General features: G+C 35.7%; 1 long non-coding RNA gene across 2 annotated transcripts; it reads right to left on the bottom strand.

Moving 5' to 3' along the window:
• Window positions 1-330: 330 nt before the first annotated feature.
• LOC140501895 (uncharacterized) lies at window positions 331-7,666 on the bottom strand. Of its 2 annotated transcripts, none has more exons than XR_011966406.1 (3): window positions 7,600-7,666; window positions 7,386-7,487; window positions 331-5,703 (listed from the first exon to the last, which is right to left on the bottom strand). It is a non-coding gene; the product is annotated as an uncharacterized lncRNA (long non-coding RNA). The 2 variants fall into 2 exon arrangements; XR_011966407.1 differs by having other exon boundaries at window positions 7,593-7,665.
• Between the last annotated feature and the right edge of the window lie 9,165 nt (window positions 7,667-16,831).

The raw sequence follows: 16,831 nt of genomic DNA, 5'->3' as shown, positions 1-16,831 counted from the left end.
TCCAGCCCCCCACCCCAGGACAGCATGCAGCCCATCCACCCCTTCCTCCAGTCTGTCCTCCCTTCTATCACCCTTCTTCCATCCCCTTTCCTCTCTATTTTCCTGTAGGGCAAAATAGATTTCTATACTCCTTTGCCTGTACAGCTTAATTTCCAGATGCATGCTAAAACAATTTTAAACATTCGTGATTAAAGCGTTGAGTTTTATATTCTCTCCCTCCCTCTCCACCCACCCTCATTGAAAAAACAAGGAAGTCGATATAGGTCATACATGTGTAACAATGCAAAGCACTCCCATAATAGTTATGTTGTAAAAGACTAGCCACACATTTCCTTTTGTCCTATCTTGCCCTCAATTTATTCCATTCTCTTCCTTGATGTTCCCTCTCACAAGTGTTTGTTTCTTATTATCTCTTTCCCCAATTATCTTCCCTCTCCTATCCCCTTCCCTTTGACTTTCTGCAGGGCAAAATAGATTTCCATATCCAATTGAGTGTGTGTCCTTCCTCCTTAAGCCAAATCCCATGAGAGTAAGAATTGCTGGGAAGGTGATTCCTGGTTTTAGTCTTATCTCCTTTGATCTCTTGCATATCATATTCCAAGCCCTTTCAACCCTTAGTATAGAAGCTGTTAAATCCTGGATTATCCTGATTGTATTTCTATAATACTTGAATTATTTCTTTCTCATACCTTGTAATATTTTCCCCTTGACCTGGGAATTCTGGAATCTGGCTACAATATTCCTAGGAGTTTTCCTTTTGGAATGTCTTTAAGGAGATGATCAGTGGATTATTTCCATTTCTATTTTACCCTTTAGTTCTAGAACATCAGGGCAATTTTCCTTGATAATATATTGGAAGATGATGTCTAGGCTGTTCTTTTCATCATGGTTTTCAGGTAGAACAATAATTTTTAAATGATCTCTCCTGGACCTATTTTCTAAATCAGTTGTCTTTCCAATGAGATATTTTACATGGTCTTCTATTTTTTCATTCGTTGTTTTGTTTTGTAATTTCTTGGTTTCTAATAGAATCATTAGCTTCCATCTCCTCCATTCTCATTTTTAAAGAACCATTTTCTTCAGTGAGCTTTTGAACCTCCTTTTCCATTTGGCCAATTCTTCTTTTTAAAGCATTCTTCTCCTCATTGGCTTTTTGAACCTCTTTTGCCATTTGGGTTAGTCTATGTTTAAAGGTGTTATTTTCTTCAGCATTTCTTTGAGTCTCCTTTAGCAAGCTGTTGACTTGCTTTTCATGATTTTCTTGCATTGCTCTCATTTCTCTTCCCAACTTTTCCTTCGCCTCTCTTACTTGAATTTCAAAATCCTTTTTGAGCTCTTCCATGTCCTGAGACCACTACATAATTTTTTAGAGGTTTTGGATGTAGAAGCCTTGACTTTTGATGTCTTCCTCTGATGGTATGCTTTGTTCTCCATCATCAGAAAGAAGGGAAGAAAATATCTTTTCACCAAGAAAGTAACCTCCTATAGTCTTATTTTTTCCCTTTTTTGGGCATTTTCCCAGCCAGTTACTTGACTTTGGAGTGCTTTGCCAAGTGGAGAGTATACTACCCTAAGCTTCAGAGATTTTGTACAGGGTGAGATATCTCTAGGGATCTGTAAATTCTTAGTTCCTCCAAGGTGGCACAATCAAGAGAGAGGAGTTTACTCCTTTAAAGCTGTCTTTAGTGTTTCTAGGTTGAGAAATCTGTGAACTGCAGCTGCTACCTGTGATTTCGTGCCCTGGAGCCTGCTAAAGTCCTGTCCATTCAGTGTGGCCCATACTGGGATGCACTCCACTCTGAGCCCAGTGTGATTGGCCTTTCCTGTTGGCCTTTCAGGCTGTCTTGGTCTGGAAATCTGTTTCACTCTGCCATTTTGTGGCTTCTGCTGCTCTAGCATTTGTTTAGTCATCTTTTACAGGTATTTTATGGGTTATGGGTTATGAGTTAGAGCAGGTCTGTCCTCCACTATCTGGGTTCCACCCTCAACTTACTCTTCTGTGATATCCTTTTTTAGGGCTTCTAATACATTCACTATCCTGACCATTCTCCCTTATTCATGATCTGTTTGTCAATGCCATTTGTAAAATTTGATATTCAGAACAGATCAAAATATTCCAGAAGACTCATCAGGACAAAGTATAGTGAGATTGAGAGCTTTCTTTTTTTTCCTCTGGGCACTATGATTCATCTAAGATGGCCTTGGGATATATGTGTGCATGTGTGTGGGCATGTGTGTGCGTGTGTGTGCATCATACTGATGTCTCCTATTGAGCTTGCAGTTCCTTAAAATCATCCAATCTTTTTTTTTTTCATCAGCTGTAGTCCAGCAATGCCTCCTTTACTCTGTCCTTATGCAGCTGATTTCTTTGAACATAAGCATAGAACTTTCTATAGGGTATCCTGAATAAGCTATGAAAGCTTACAACTGCACTAAGACTTTTTTTAACAGTATTTATTCCTATTTAACCTTACCTTATTGGTTTCTACTCTTTGTTCTAGTCTATTGCAATCCTTTTAGATTCACATTCTGTTATAAGACACACTAGCCATCCCTCCTAGCTTAGTGAAGACATATTACCTCTCTGGGACTTTTTACCCTGTTTTTCCAAAATGTTTTCCATCTAATATTAGGGACAACAAATACCATGTCATGTTAACACTATCTCCCTTAGCACAACACTTAGCACAGCAGAAGAGAATTTTCAATCCCTGATAATTAACTTTGTGGACTGAATAGTAAACATAAGCATGATTTGTCACTGTCACACTCAACAAATACCATTTTGCTATATAACAAACTATAATGATGATAGTTGCCATAAAATAAATAAATTAAAACAAATAGTGTCAATGGAAGAATAGTCTCCTAATCTACCTTAGCAGTGATAAATATAAGGTGGGTCAATGAACTTGAGCTGTGATGTGATATTTCATCAACAACAAGAGTCAAAGGACCAGAATGGAGAGAGATTTCAAAGCTACATCACACAAGGAACAGTTAAAAGGCAGAGAAATTCAGTGTAGAACAAAAGGAGATAGTGAGGCATCGAATAGAGTAGTCATTCAGTATTTGAAGGTTTGTCCTTTGGAAAAGGTTTCTTGTTCTTCTTGTATTTCTAAAGGTGGAGAAATGGGAACAATATGTGGAAAATGCAGAGACATAGAGAAGAGGTCAATATAGGGAAGAACTTTTTTTTAACATCTGAGTTGTCCTCAAATAGTAATAGATGTCCTCTTGAGCTACCCTGTTACTGGAAATATTCAAGCAGAGGTTGAATGACTACTTATCAGGAAAAAAAATGGGAAAACAATTCCTCTACTGGATGTGTGGTTGGCTTGAATTCTGTAATCCTATGACTACTGCATAAAACATTTTAATAAAGAAAGTGAAATAAAGGATCAATGTTCATGCTATAGTTGTGTTCCTTTGTAAATTTATGCTTCTTGAGATTAAATAACAGTGATATTGGTGAGTATAAATATATAGTTAGTGTTGATATCTCTAAGGACAGCTAGGTGGCACAGTGGATAGGGCATTGGGCTTGGAATCAGGAAGACCCATCTTCATGAGGTCAAATATGACTTCAGAAGCTTACGAGCTATGTGACCCTGGGAAAGTCACTCAACTCTGCCTCAGTTTTCTCATCTGTAAAATGAGTTGGAGAAGTAAATGGCAAACCACTCCAGTGTCTTTGCCAAGAAAACCTCAAAATGGGTTCACAAAGAGTCAGACATAGTTGAAAAACTACACTCAGGGTACAATATCTCTCTCTAATGTTGAACGAGGGTATAATAAAAGTACTATTGGAGCAAGTAATTTTGTTGTGGTTGTTAAGTGGTGGAAGGGATAGAATGCTGGGCTTTCACTCAGCAAGACATTGGGATTAAATTCTGACTCAAACATTTAGTAGTTGTGTGACTCTGGGCAAGTCACAACTACTCTAGGCTTTAGTTTTCTTATTTGAAAAATTAGGGGTTTAGATCAGATGGCCTCTGATCTAAAGGTGAAAAGTTGTCTGTGATCTATTTCATAGACTTCTAAATATCTGATCCTATGACATGCTTATCTCGTTTTTCTAAGAATTATCCTTTTTACATAAGTACAAACTCCTTTTCTAAAGGACTGGAACTTTATTAAGTTGCTTTTGTGGGTTGCCTACAATTAAAACTAAAGTGTTAGTATAAAAGCAATCACAAGAACAGAGAAGCCTTTTTAATCTGGAAAAGGAATTACAAAATGTGATCTGCACTGGTCATTATAATCAATCTCTACCCTTTGCTCACTCTAAAAGTAACTATGCAGTTCTACTTTTCTTTGAACTGTGTCTTATCTAAACTTTATATTTCCTCCAAGGACTAGGCTAGGATTCTGCACACAGCAAATAAATATTTGTTGATTAATGATCAATATTTTTTTTGTTGATAAAATGAAATGAGTTGTACTTTTTTTCTTTCAAAAAGGGCAGAGTATTCAGAGTCATAAGACATGAGTTCAAATACTGTCTCTGCTGCTCACCTTGTGTTACTTTTGGCTTCTTCATTTCTTGAGGTTTTAGTTTCTTCATTAAAAAATGAAAGGGTTGGACTAGACATCCTCTAAGCTTCCTTCTACCTCTGAATTATGATCCCATGATGTCTTGAAGCACTATCATACACACATATATACATACATGTATATATACATGTATGTATATATGTATATATATATATATGTCTCACACTTGTTTTCACAATACCCCCCATGCAAAGCATTTGAAATATTTTTATCCAATTGAAATTTTGCCCCTTATCTTGCAGGTTAATTTGAGCTTCTAGTGAAATGGAGTTGTTGGTTGAAGGGTCCAATATATTCTGCCTTATGCCCTGGCATCATGGGAATATACACAGTCTGTTTTGTGGAGGTCATATGACCCCATAGATATCTCTATCCTTATTTAGTGGCTGGGGATTCCAACTTACTATACTCTTAAATAATTTTCTCTGTGCCACCCAATAAATCAGTGATAGTGCTTGGTGAAAAATATGCTTCTTTGGCTTCCAGGACTCCTTTCTATCCCCATCCATCTACTTTGTCTCTCTGTTAATAATTTGGGGGCCCTTCCTTTTTAATAAACACTGTGATCTTCCCCCCTTTAATTGAGTTTGCTTCCCTCTGGGTCTGGCAATAAGTTTAAGATAAGCACAGCTGCATGTGTGCTGAGTATGCTTCCAGATGCTTTCAAGTGGAGACAGAAGCTATTTTGTCCCAAGAGCTACAGCTGAATCAGGAGGGCAGAAGTCAGGACTACCTGTACACATTTTCTTTAACATCATAAGATAGCTTAGCTGACAGAAATTGTAGGACTCCACCTGTCCCACTGAAAGAGCTACCTCCTTAACATGAAATTTCTGATGTGATTGGAAGTATTCAGTAAAAACTAACGCCATGAGAGGATTTTCTGTTTTCCTTAAATGTGTTTTTGATTTCCTTCCTTCATTTCCTTCCTTCCTTCCTTCCTTCCTTCCTTCCTTCCTTCCTTCCTTCCTTCCTTCCTTCCTTTCTTCCTTGCTATCAAGGACTTCTGGACTATATATTATCTTCAATCTCGCTTTGAGTTTCCTTTCTTTTCTTCCAGCCACTCAACAAACTTCATGGGCATTTTTGGATTCAAGGAAATGAAGAAAATACGTCTGGCCATTCATCCTTGCTTACACTATTGACCTGAATTCAAGAATTAAAAAGAGACAAATACATTTTTTCACATATTAATATAGGGCTTTAGAGCTGGAAGAGACCAGAAACACAGTTTTTACTGCAGCAAGGCAATTTTAAAAAATCCTTCCTAATTGATTCTGTATCCAACTGCTCACAGAAGTTATTGCAAATATTCTTTTTCTCTTATCAAGTCTCCCACACCATCATTTCTTCCCTCCCCATCCTCTCAGCTAAGGACTTCATCTCTTACCATACTGAGAAAATTGAGACCATTTGCCATGAGCTCCCACTTTTTCCCAGTTCTTCATCTAAACCCCCCTTGACATAATTTACATAGTCTCTAATAATGAGATAATTCTTCCCCCTTGTTCCCATGCCCTATCACTGATCATGACTTGCCAAACTCAACATTTGGCAAGATTATTCCTACCATGCATTTCCTTCATTCCTACTCTCATGCTGCTGAATAGAAGTGGAGGAAATTATGAAATGGTGGTGACTGGGTCCAGTACAAATTTATGGTAACTGATATCAAGTGAGCTCTCACTATAGTAAAGCAATTCCTCTACTCCTCATTGACTTCTTATCCCACTAACCATAGCAATTCCCTCCTCAAGTCTCCCCTACCGCTCCGTAGTTCCTCCCTTTCTTCTGAGAATCTCAACTTCACCAAAATAATCGAGGTCACTCTTCAAGAGATCCCTCTTCTTTCCTCCTTAGGTCACAGCTCTCTCAAATTGTTCCCCTTCACTCCAAGATCTAATGAAAAGGTAGTCCTTCTCTATGTCTATATATATATATATATGTATGTATATATACTTTGCCTCTATACTTTGGTCTCATACTTTCCCATCTTATGCAGAAGAATGGCCTAATCACGAACCATACTTTCTAATATTCAACTTTGCTTCTGAGCTCATCATTTAGTAGAAACTACTGACTCTAATGGTCTCTTCTCAATCCCTCATCCTCCTTGTACTCTCTGAAGCATTTGCCACTGAATCTCATCTTTCTAAATACATTATCCTCTCTGTGTTTTGCATGACTTTGCTCATTTTTTGGTCCCTTTTCTGCTTATCTGAATGTATCCTCAGCCACTACATTCCAAGAATATGTCCTGAGTTCTCTTCTATTTTCTCTCCCTACTTTTTCATGAGCTACCATGGGTTCAGATATCATCTTTATCCAGATAATTCTCAGATCTCTTTATCTAGCCCAAGTCCCTCTTCTGTGTTCTAGTCCCACATCACCAAGTACCTATTAGAATATTTCAAATTGAATGTCTTATAGGCATCTCCCATCCTGGCTTCCTTGAAGATTTGTACTCAGAACCATCTCCTCTAGAGTTCCCTTGCCTGGATCCCCTCCCCTCTCTAATTGCTAGCATCATCCCTTCTAAGGGCACCTTCCATGAGTTTCATATTTGTTACCTTAAAATGTAAAATCCAAGAGGAAAAAGATTATTTTTGCTTTTTTTCTTTATGTCCCCATACTTAGCACAGTGCCTGGCACATAGGAGTGCTTAATAGATATTTGTTAATAGATTGATTTCCATCTTGTCCAGAAGTGTCCACCCTCACTTATTTTCTTCTTATATCTTAAGCTGCTACCTAACTACTAAGGCTGCTGCCTATAAATATGCCCAAGTCTCCCCTACCCTTTAAAGAAAAGTCTTTGATATATCCTACCACTATTCCAGGGTAGCTATGTGGCACAGTGGATCGTGTCAGACTTGAAGTCCAGAAGACCCTGGGCATGTCATTTAATTCCATTCACTTCAGTTTCCTTATCTGTAAAATGAGCAGGAGAAGGAAATGGAAAGTCATTCCAGTATCTTTGCCAAGAAAACTCCAAATGGGATCACAAAAAGTTAGGCACAACTCAACAACAACTACCACAAACCATCCTTCGATGAAGCTACCCTCTATGTCTCTTTCCCCTTTTGCACCAAACCCTAGGAAAACAAAACCAAACAAACCCAGATGATACTTAGTGTTTCTGTTTTCTTTTGTTTACTCACTCATCAATACCTCATAATTTCATTTATGACCTAATCACTCACCTGAAACTGTTGTCCTGAAAGTTACTAATGATCTCTTAATTGTCAAATTTTTTTTTCCTCAATCCTCTTCCTCCTTGACCTCTCAGCCATATCTGAAACTGTTCACCATCTTTTCTTTATTTTTATTATCCTATTATTATAGGATAATTGCTCCATAACTGGAAGTGACCATCTAGTTCAACATTCTCATTTGAAACTGAGGTAACTGAGATCTAAGTGGATTTAAATTATTTGCCCAAGGTTGTACATACTTAGAAGACCACCTACTTCACCTACTAGTGATGAATTATATGCAGAAGTTCCTTTTAACTTGGATTAATTATAATTTTATCATCTTCACTCCAAACTCCAAGCCCTATTGTCAGAATTTCTGCTTTGTATAGCTGCTTGCTCTACTGTATAGGTTAACATGTTCAGGATATGGAAATTAGCAGAATGTGCTTTTGAGTTCATAAGTTAAAATATCACAAGCATTATTGTTATTGTTAACGTGGCATTCCCATATTGTTCAATGTAGTAATTATCTGGATAGAGACAACTGGACCAATGGTAACTGTTGAGAGAGTAGCATTAGGAAATAAAAGACAACCTATGACAAACTCACCCAGTCAGACAACAGTAATTGTTCAGTGTGTTAACACTAAGGCTATTTGAATGCCATTGTGTTAGATTTTAAAGAAACTTGTTTTGGGAGGAGAGGGTTTAGAAATAAAAAGATGTTATTGAGCTTTCCTGAAACTTAAAATATAATTGATTAAAGGGAGATTAAAATGCACATAGAAGGGGTTAAGTAATCCTACATAACCATATTAAAAATTCTCTCTCTTTATATGAATATGTATGATATATATGGGATATATATATTCATATATATATATATGCATGCTTCATCAACTATTTTGGGGACTGAAAATGTTGTCTTCTTTAACTTATTAGATTTTATCAAAATTATTTTGTTGTTGAATCATTTAAGTAGTGTCTGAGTTTTTATGACCCTAACTGGTTTTTTTTTTTTACAAGGATCTAGAGTGATTCACCATTTTCCTTCCAGCTCATTTTACAGATGAGGAAACTGAGGTAACCAGGCTAAAGTAATTTGCCCAGCATCACACAGATTTGAACTCAGAAAGATGAGTCTTCACAATTCCAGGCCTGGCACTCTATCCATTGCACCACCTAGCTGCCCTCATAATAATTAAGGTTTTATTAAAATATCTCTTGCTCTTTATTTTCATAAATTGCTAGGTAAATAAAATATAAAGGGAATGTTGAAGACAACCATGGTCATATTTATATTCTGAGCATGAACGCAGTTCCCAGTACAGTTCAGACATCTGTCAGACAAACAGACAAAACATTGCAAAGGTATTTAAAAAGCTCTAGTCAAGGAAGCTGTTCAGGGACTTTTATATACTATCTGTAAGTAATCTTTGTAGACTTTTAAAAATAGGGTATTTATTATGGAAAGGGAAGTAAATTACTCCAGGACCAATCTATCGATTGCTTTTAGCTTTGTGAATTGTTTTCCTTTTCTATTTGTAGAACCTTGCATAGTTCTTGACACATAGTCGGTACTTACCAAGTGCTTATAGATCAACTGAAAATCATCTATTCAGCATTGACGATTTTCAATAATACAAATATGAGGTTTCTATTTTCATGTTTGACTTAAGTGGGTTTTTTTTCTTTCTTTTAGTAATTTATATAAATTGATCCAAGTCTCTGATCATCTTGAAAGTTTTTTTTTTTATGTTTGTCTGTTTGTTCCTCTTAAGGATGATTGATGGATTTCTAGGTCTTGATATAATTTCAGGTAAGTAGGGGGATAGGGGAAAGACTAGGAAATCAAGCTTTCAGATACTTTCTCTCTCAATTGGTCTTTTTATTTTTATTTATTTTTTTAAAAAAGGTTTTTAAAACTCAGAGTTCCACACAGATATTTAAGTGAACTATTCTTCCTGGTAACAATAGTCTTAGGCAGTATATTTTTCTGGGGTGGAAGCAATGTCTAGGTTACTAGAGAACTTAATTCAGTGGAACAATGAATTACTAAAACTTATTCTAGTGGCTTGAAAATGAAGAATCATAGAATATTAGAGCTGAACTGTCATTGGGGCATATTGTGGTTAATAATGTTAACATGTCAAGACTTAAATGTCCCAATACATGGCACTGCTTATGTGTCCAAGACTGGATTAGAGAAGGCAGAGATGCAGAATTATGCATACTTAAAGGGTGGCTGGGGCTAGAGTTATCTCTTTCCAGGTGCTGAATTTCTACACCTTGGTTCCATCAATACTTTTATGCAGTATCCTAATTTCTGATTATGACAGAGCCCTACAGTATGAAAAAAAGAGAGCTGCTCATAAGTGTCCCCAGAAAGAGGAATAAAGCATCAAGAGAAAGAGATATGCCAAAGGAAAGGAGCAGGGAAATTGAAAATTATGCCTGTCATATATATGCAAGACTTTCGGTCATCTTATGTAGGGGAGAGCAAGAAACTCTGTGGAGCTTAATATAAAAGGAAGTTCTTTCTCAGTTTCTCTAATTGAGGAAGAAAGAAAGAAAGAAAGAAAGAAAGAAAGAAAGAAAGAAAGAAAGAAAGAAAGAAAGAAAGAAAGAAAGAAAAGAAAGAAGAAAAAAACAAGGAAGAAAGAAAGAAAATAAGGAAGGAAGGAAGAGAAAGAAAAAAGAAAGATATGTATTGTATACATATATACACACAGTTTTTGCATTCTTCACAACCCACAGAAATGAAACAGGATAAGACTTGATGCTTCAAGGCCTAAAAAGTCTGCATGACGGTTTTAAGTTTATGATAGAACAGTTTCTTATTCCCAAGTCTGAAAATTGAACTCATTCTGCATTTAGCCAAAGTTGTTAATGCTATCAGTTTGAACAAATTTCAACTTTCAAAATCTGTCTTCTATTTGAATTTTAATCACCAAATAAATTGAAATGTTTTGCATGAGTTAAATGAATTGATATGACTTCTGGATATTTGGAGTGAAAATCTTATTAAGCAGTTGTCCAACTTCCTGCCAATCTCAACTGCAACTAGATCCACATGTTGAATTTAAAACATAATTCATGGAAAATACATAACATGGCACATGAGCAGTCCCCGCAAAATTTCCACTCTGATGTAGTAAAAGTTCAAAAATTCTTTCCTTTTTCCCAGTCTTTTTCATTGAACCTGCTTAACATGCACTAATCCTAGAGCAGTCAGCTTTCAAGACAGATTTCGTTAGTACCTCCCATAGTATCAGACATGGAGACAGTCCACGGTGGCTATTCAATAAATGCCATTGACTTTTTGTTGGCTAACTGATTTACTCCTGTGATCTGCAACTTGTCCAATTTATTAGATTCCCCAGACAAAAACTAAAATTCAACACTGAGGTTGATCCCATCATTTGACAAATGTCAAGCATTTTGAGTCAATAAATTTAGGGTCTTAGCATATTTTTTTTTATGTTGGAAATGACAATAAAAGCCATACCAACCATCTCATTTTAGATATGTAGAGACGGAGGCCCAAAGAGATCAAGTGATTTGTTTAAGATCATATAGGTATGTATAGAATAATTTCGCACATATATACCTTTTGTGTCAAATGGTAGACATCTACCAGGACAGTGGGGAGGTGCAGTGGAGTGCAAGGAAGGAAAAAAAGGGGAAAATATATGTATTATTTCTGTATGTTTGAAAGAAATAGCAAGTTGTGGATGGCAGATTTGAAGTTTCATGTACAATCATCTTCTTTTATTGTATTATATTATGGAAATGCTTGTTTTATTCCATAAATTAAAAATGAAATAAAAAGATCATACAGGTAGTAAAATGTTCAAAAAGTATTCACATCGCTAATTTGTTTAGTATTTGATATAATTGTCAGCACTTGCAAGATTTTCAGAGGATGAGAAAATAAAAATTGCAGAAATTATATATAAAAGGCTTGAAATATTTTTAAAATCTTTAGCCCTTTTTTTGATCATAAGCTTCTTGGGGGAAGAAAGTTAATTATTTGTCTAGTGCTGTAATGTTAGTCATAGAAATGTCACAGTTTCCAAAGAACTGAAATAGAGGATCACAAGGGGGCGAGGGGAATGGTGGCCATGAGCAGGGCATAACACATCAAACATGAGTGATTTTTAAGAAGTGGCATTTTTTGCTCAGTCATTTTTTATTAGTTTCTGACTCTGTGATCCTACTTGGCTGAATGATTTACCACTTCTTCTTCAGCTCACTTGTCAGATAATGAAACTGAGGCAAATAGGGTTATGTGACTTGTCCAGCTAATAAGTGTCTGAGATCACATTTGAACTCAGGTCCTCCTTGCACCAGGGCTGGTGCTCTGTCCACTGCACTACCTGGCAACCCTGAGTAGTCGTCTACAGCATCAGAGAAGTATGTGACCAGAAAAATAAAAAATGACTCAGCCATGTAGTGAGTGAGGCATAACCAATGGGAAGTAATGTCCAGAGCTCTAAAGGAAGGCACCTAAAATGTTAGTCTGGGTGCGATGCCCATTTATGGGAATTAATGAACTATAGGTGCTCAGGATGGCTAGACCTGGATATATTAAAACATGCATCAATGGAAGGACTATTCACATTCTCAGTCTATCAACATATCAAAGAAATCTCTCCTTAATTTATTATGGTTTAATTTCCTCAAAATAAAATTATATTATTTAAAATTTTCTCCTTTATTAGAATTTTATAAATCCAATATGTACATCACATATTTATAGTGCAAGCTAATATTATGTTCAGTTTCTGGTTCCATTAAAAGTATCCTATTTTAGGGAGCAGCTAGGTGGCACAGTAGGTAGAGCACCAGCCCTAGAGTCAGGAGGACCTGAGTTAAAATCTGGCCTTAAAAACTTACTAGCTATGTGACCCTGGGCAAATAATTTAGTCCTGATTGACTCAAAAGAAAAAGTGCCCCATGTTTCATATGCATTTTCACTTCAAATCTCTTTCACTCTAAATTATCAATTAAGCTTAAGTGGTTTAATTTTTTAAGATAGAAATTCTGAATTTTGCCCAATTTTTAGAATAGGAACCTGCATATATTAGATACTTAATAAAGAATTTTTAATGAATATACAAAATGATGAATAAATGAATGAAAGAACTAGAAGTTTAAAAGAAGATTGTTAAAAAGAAAGAGGTAATATACGAAATTAATGGTAATCCTGTGATTTTAAATATTTAGGCAAAGATTATTGTACACTTTTGATTCTTTGCTAATTTAAGAAAATGTTAATCTTCATTCACCCCACCTACAGTATCCAAACTATTAGACATAATAAAATCAGCTTATATTAGCAATGCAGAGAAAACTAATCAAAACTCTGTCCTAGACCCCATTTTTTTCCACTCTCCTCTCCCTCATATTTCTCATCAGATCTCATGGGCTCAGTTGTAATCTCTCTATTGATGACTCCCAAAGTGACATATCCAACCTTAAATTTTTTAAGGCTTACTGCCTGTTGGCTTTGTTCTTCTGGCTATTCCAAGGGGATGTTAAATTCAATGGGTATTTTTTTTTTTTTTGGTTTTCCCTCTGAACCCACCCTTCCTTCTAACTTCCCTTTTTCTTTTTAGAGTACCATCATTCTTGTAGGTTTTTACTCTCTTTTGAGTCTTCATGATTCTTTGTTTCACATATCCACTCATTTGCCAGTTTTATCAGTTCTATCTCTGTACTCCATCTCATGGCCATTTTCTTTCTAGTCACGTGGTCATCACTCTAATGCATGCCTATAATATGGCAATAACTTCCCAATTGAATATTCTTCTCTCTTTCTTTCCCTTTCTAATCTATCCTTCATACAGCTAATGAAACAGTCATCTTAAAGCATTTGTTTGATCATAACTCCCTGACTCAAGAAATATCAGTGGCTCCTTATTTCCTCTAGAATAAAATTAAAACTTTTCTAGTAATTCTCTAACATTAAAGTCTTTCACAAGCTGGCCCCAGCCTATAATTACAAAGCCATTACACAATGTTCCCCTTAACCTACATTTCAGCCAAACTGATTTATTTGCTGTGTCCCCTCCCACAAATGTCATTCCAAATCTTCTCTCTTCATACTTTAGCAGACGCTGTACCCACTTGGTGAGGAATGCTCTCCCTCTTCATCTATGCTTCTTGGAATCTCTAGATTCTTTCAATACTAGTCACACAGTGTCTTGCATATAGTAGATATATGTGTTTTCTGAATTACTTAAATTCAGCTGAAAATTACCAGGGTTTTGTTGTGAACGAAAAGTCCTTGAGAATGCCTCTGCCCCTTCCCCACAATTGAGCTGCTTTCAGTCAACACTTAGGAGGCAGGTAGGCTGAGGCTGAGCCTCCACTACTGCTTGTTGCAATTAAAGCAATTTTAGCTTAATCCACTTAAACTTAAGTGACTGATGCCAAAATAGGGGAAATGGATGCAGAATTCCTAGAGAATCTGTCAATCAATAAACACCAAGCTTACTATGTGTTAGAACTCTGCCAGGACATGGGAATACAAAGGCAGAAATGAAATAGTCTCTACCCTCAGTGATAAAGGGGAGATAATGGTACATAAAGAAATGTATCTAGAATCTGTAGCAAAAAAGAGTACTTTTTTTTGATAAATTTTCAGTCATTTTAAAATTAAATACAAAAAGAGAAAAGAAAAAAAAAAACATTTCCATGTGCTCAGAACATGGGAAAGGATTTGATATAAAACAATAATTTTGCATTTCAAGAAAACCTATACAATAAATACTATACCTACCCAGTTTTTCTTTAATTTCTTCTAGGTTTTTTGTCCCCTTTTGTGCATTTTTCCTTTTTCCCCTACTTTTCTCCCTCCCAGAAAGAAAGCTATACACAATCAAACACAAATATAAATACATAGATATCTACAGACATATGCACACATATGCATATACATTCATATGCATGTATGCAAAATCATACTTTACACATTTCTATTTGTTATCCCTTTATATAAAAGTGAAGAGCATCTTCCTTCATTGTTCCAAGTCTTTCCATGTTTTTTTTAAATTAACCAGTTCATCATTTCCTAAAACATAGCAGTATTCCAATACAACCATATCTATCTGAGAAATTCTCTATGACAATTTCTTCTCAATTTTCCATGTTCCTTCTATTTTTGGCTGAAGTGGTTTATTTATACAAGAAATTTTTAATTTAAAATAACTGAAATTATTCATTTTGAATTTCAATGATGCTCTCACCTTTTAATATAGTTTGTCTGATGCTGCCAAATCTTGTTCCTTTATACGTATTTCCCCTAGTTTCTTAGAAGTTCCTGACTTTCTGTTCTTCCAAATGAACTTTGCTATTATTTTTTCTAACTCAGTAAGATATTTTAAGTAATTAGTTAGGATGTATGATGGTAATCATGAGTGTTAAAGATCTCCTGCCCATAAAGGAAGTTTGATTTGGGGGATTTGTTTTGTAGGAAGACTCATACCTTTTGTTAATTTCTGATGAGGCACTGGTGCTCAAGGGATATGATGCCCTCTGACTCTGAAAAGCGTATAAATATTCTGAGGTGAGGTTTTACTTTGGGGTTTACTCATTTGAAGTCTTTGTTTGGCCAGATGAGACTTTGGGAAGCTGCAAGGAGCCTTCCAGCTTTGAAAACCATGATATTGGTGCTTATCTCTCTGGTACTATGTATGTATTGCTTATGGTCAGACAGTGGGAAGCTCTGTCTGTTGATCTTTATTTCTCTGTATTTTCTCTGAATTTCAGGGTGTTGACTTTATACCCTGAACCAAGAGAATGATAGATGTGCTTTATTAGAGTAGATTGTTGGCCCCTCAAAAGTTGCTTTCCTTTTAGAAAAGCATATAGAGCAGACCCTCTTGCGTATGCCGGGGTCCTTGATGTTACAAGATGGCATTGAAAAAAATAGATTAGTTAGGTGAAATTGTCATTTTTTATTACATTGGCTTAAACTACCCATGAACAATCAATATCACTCCAATTATTTAAATCAGATTTAATTTGTATAAAATGTTTTATGTTTGCGTTCATGTGGTTCCTATGTCTGTTTTTGTAAGTATGCTCTCAGATATTTTATGTTTTCTAGTTATTTTAAACGATCTAAAACAATATTAAGTAATATTGGTGCCACAGTGTTGTTTCTTTATTTTTCTTTTTAAATTAAATCTATTTTAGATTTAACTTTGTCTGAGACAATGATTACTACACCTGCTTTTTTTTAACATAATAAATTCTACTCCAGCCTTTTCTTTTATTTTTAGATATATCCCTCATTTTTTGTTGTGTTTCCCAGAAGCAACATATTTGTTGAATTCAAATTTTTAATCTGCTATCCATTTCTGTTTTATGGATAAATTCATCCCATTCACATTCTAAGCTATAATTACTTGTTCTGTACTTCCCTTTTTCCTATTTTTCCTCACTATCCTTCTCACCCTATTTATTCTATCCCTTTTCACACTTTTAATTTTCTTCTACCTGATACCTTGCCCTTAACCTACCCATCCTTCTAAAGGTCCACTCCTTATTCTCTCCCCCCATCTCATCCCCAATCTCTCTTATGCTTTCTGAATTTAGAAAATTTTTACACCTTCTTGATACATATGATGTTCCCTCTTTAACTCATTCCAGAGGAGAGTAAGGATCCAGCACTACCCACCATCCTCTTCATTCCCACTTGCCTCCTCTGTATCAATTCTTCTTTTCATGTCTCATTTGTATAATTACTTCTTTTTATCTCTTACTACACAATTTTATTTTATTTTTGGAGGGAACCACCCCATAATACACATATCAGCCCAAGCCTTTCTTTCAAACTGCCCAAATAATGAAGATATTCATGAGTACTCATAACCTTTTGATATGTAAAAAGTAAACAATTTGACCTTATTGAGTCCCTTACAATTGGTCTTTAGTGTTTACCTTACATTTCTCCTGGATCTCATATGTGGAATTTTCCATTAAGTTTTGTGTTTTTGTCACCAATACCTGAACATCTTTCAGTTCATTTAATGTGCATGAACTTTGCTGAGTGTTATACTTGATTGT

The sequence above is a fragment of the Notamacropus eugenii genome, chromosome 4, assembly GCF_028372415.1.
Source record: "Notamacropus eugenii isolate mMacEug1 chromosome 4, mMacEug1.pri_v2, whole genome shotgun sequence".
Classification (NCBI taxonomy): Eukaryota; Metazoa; Chordata; class Mammalia; order Diprotodontia; family Macropodidae; genus Notamacropus; species Notamacropus eugenii.
The sequence above is the reverse complement of the archived record's forward strand: the minus strand, read 5'-3'. Positions and strand labels throughout refer to the sequence as shown.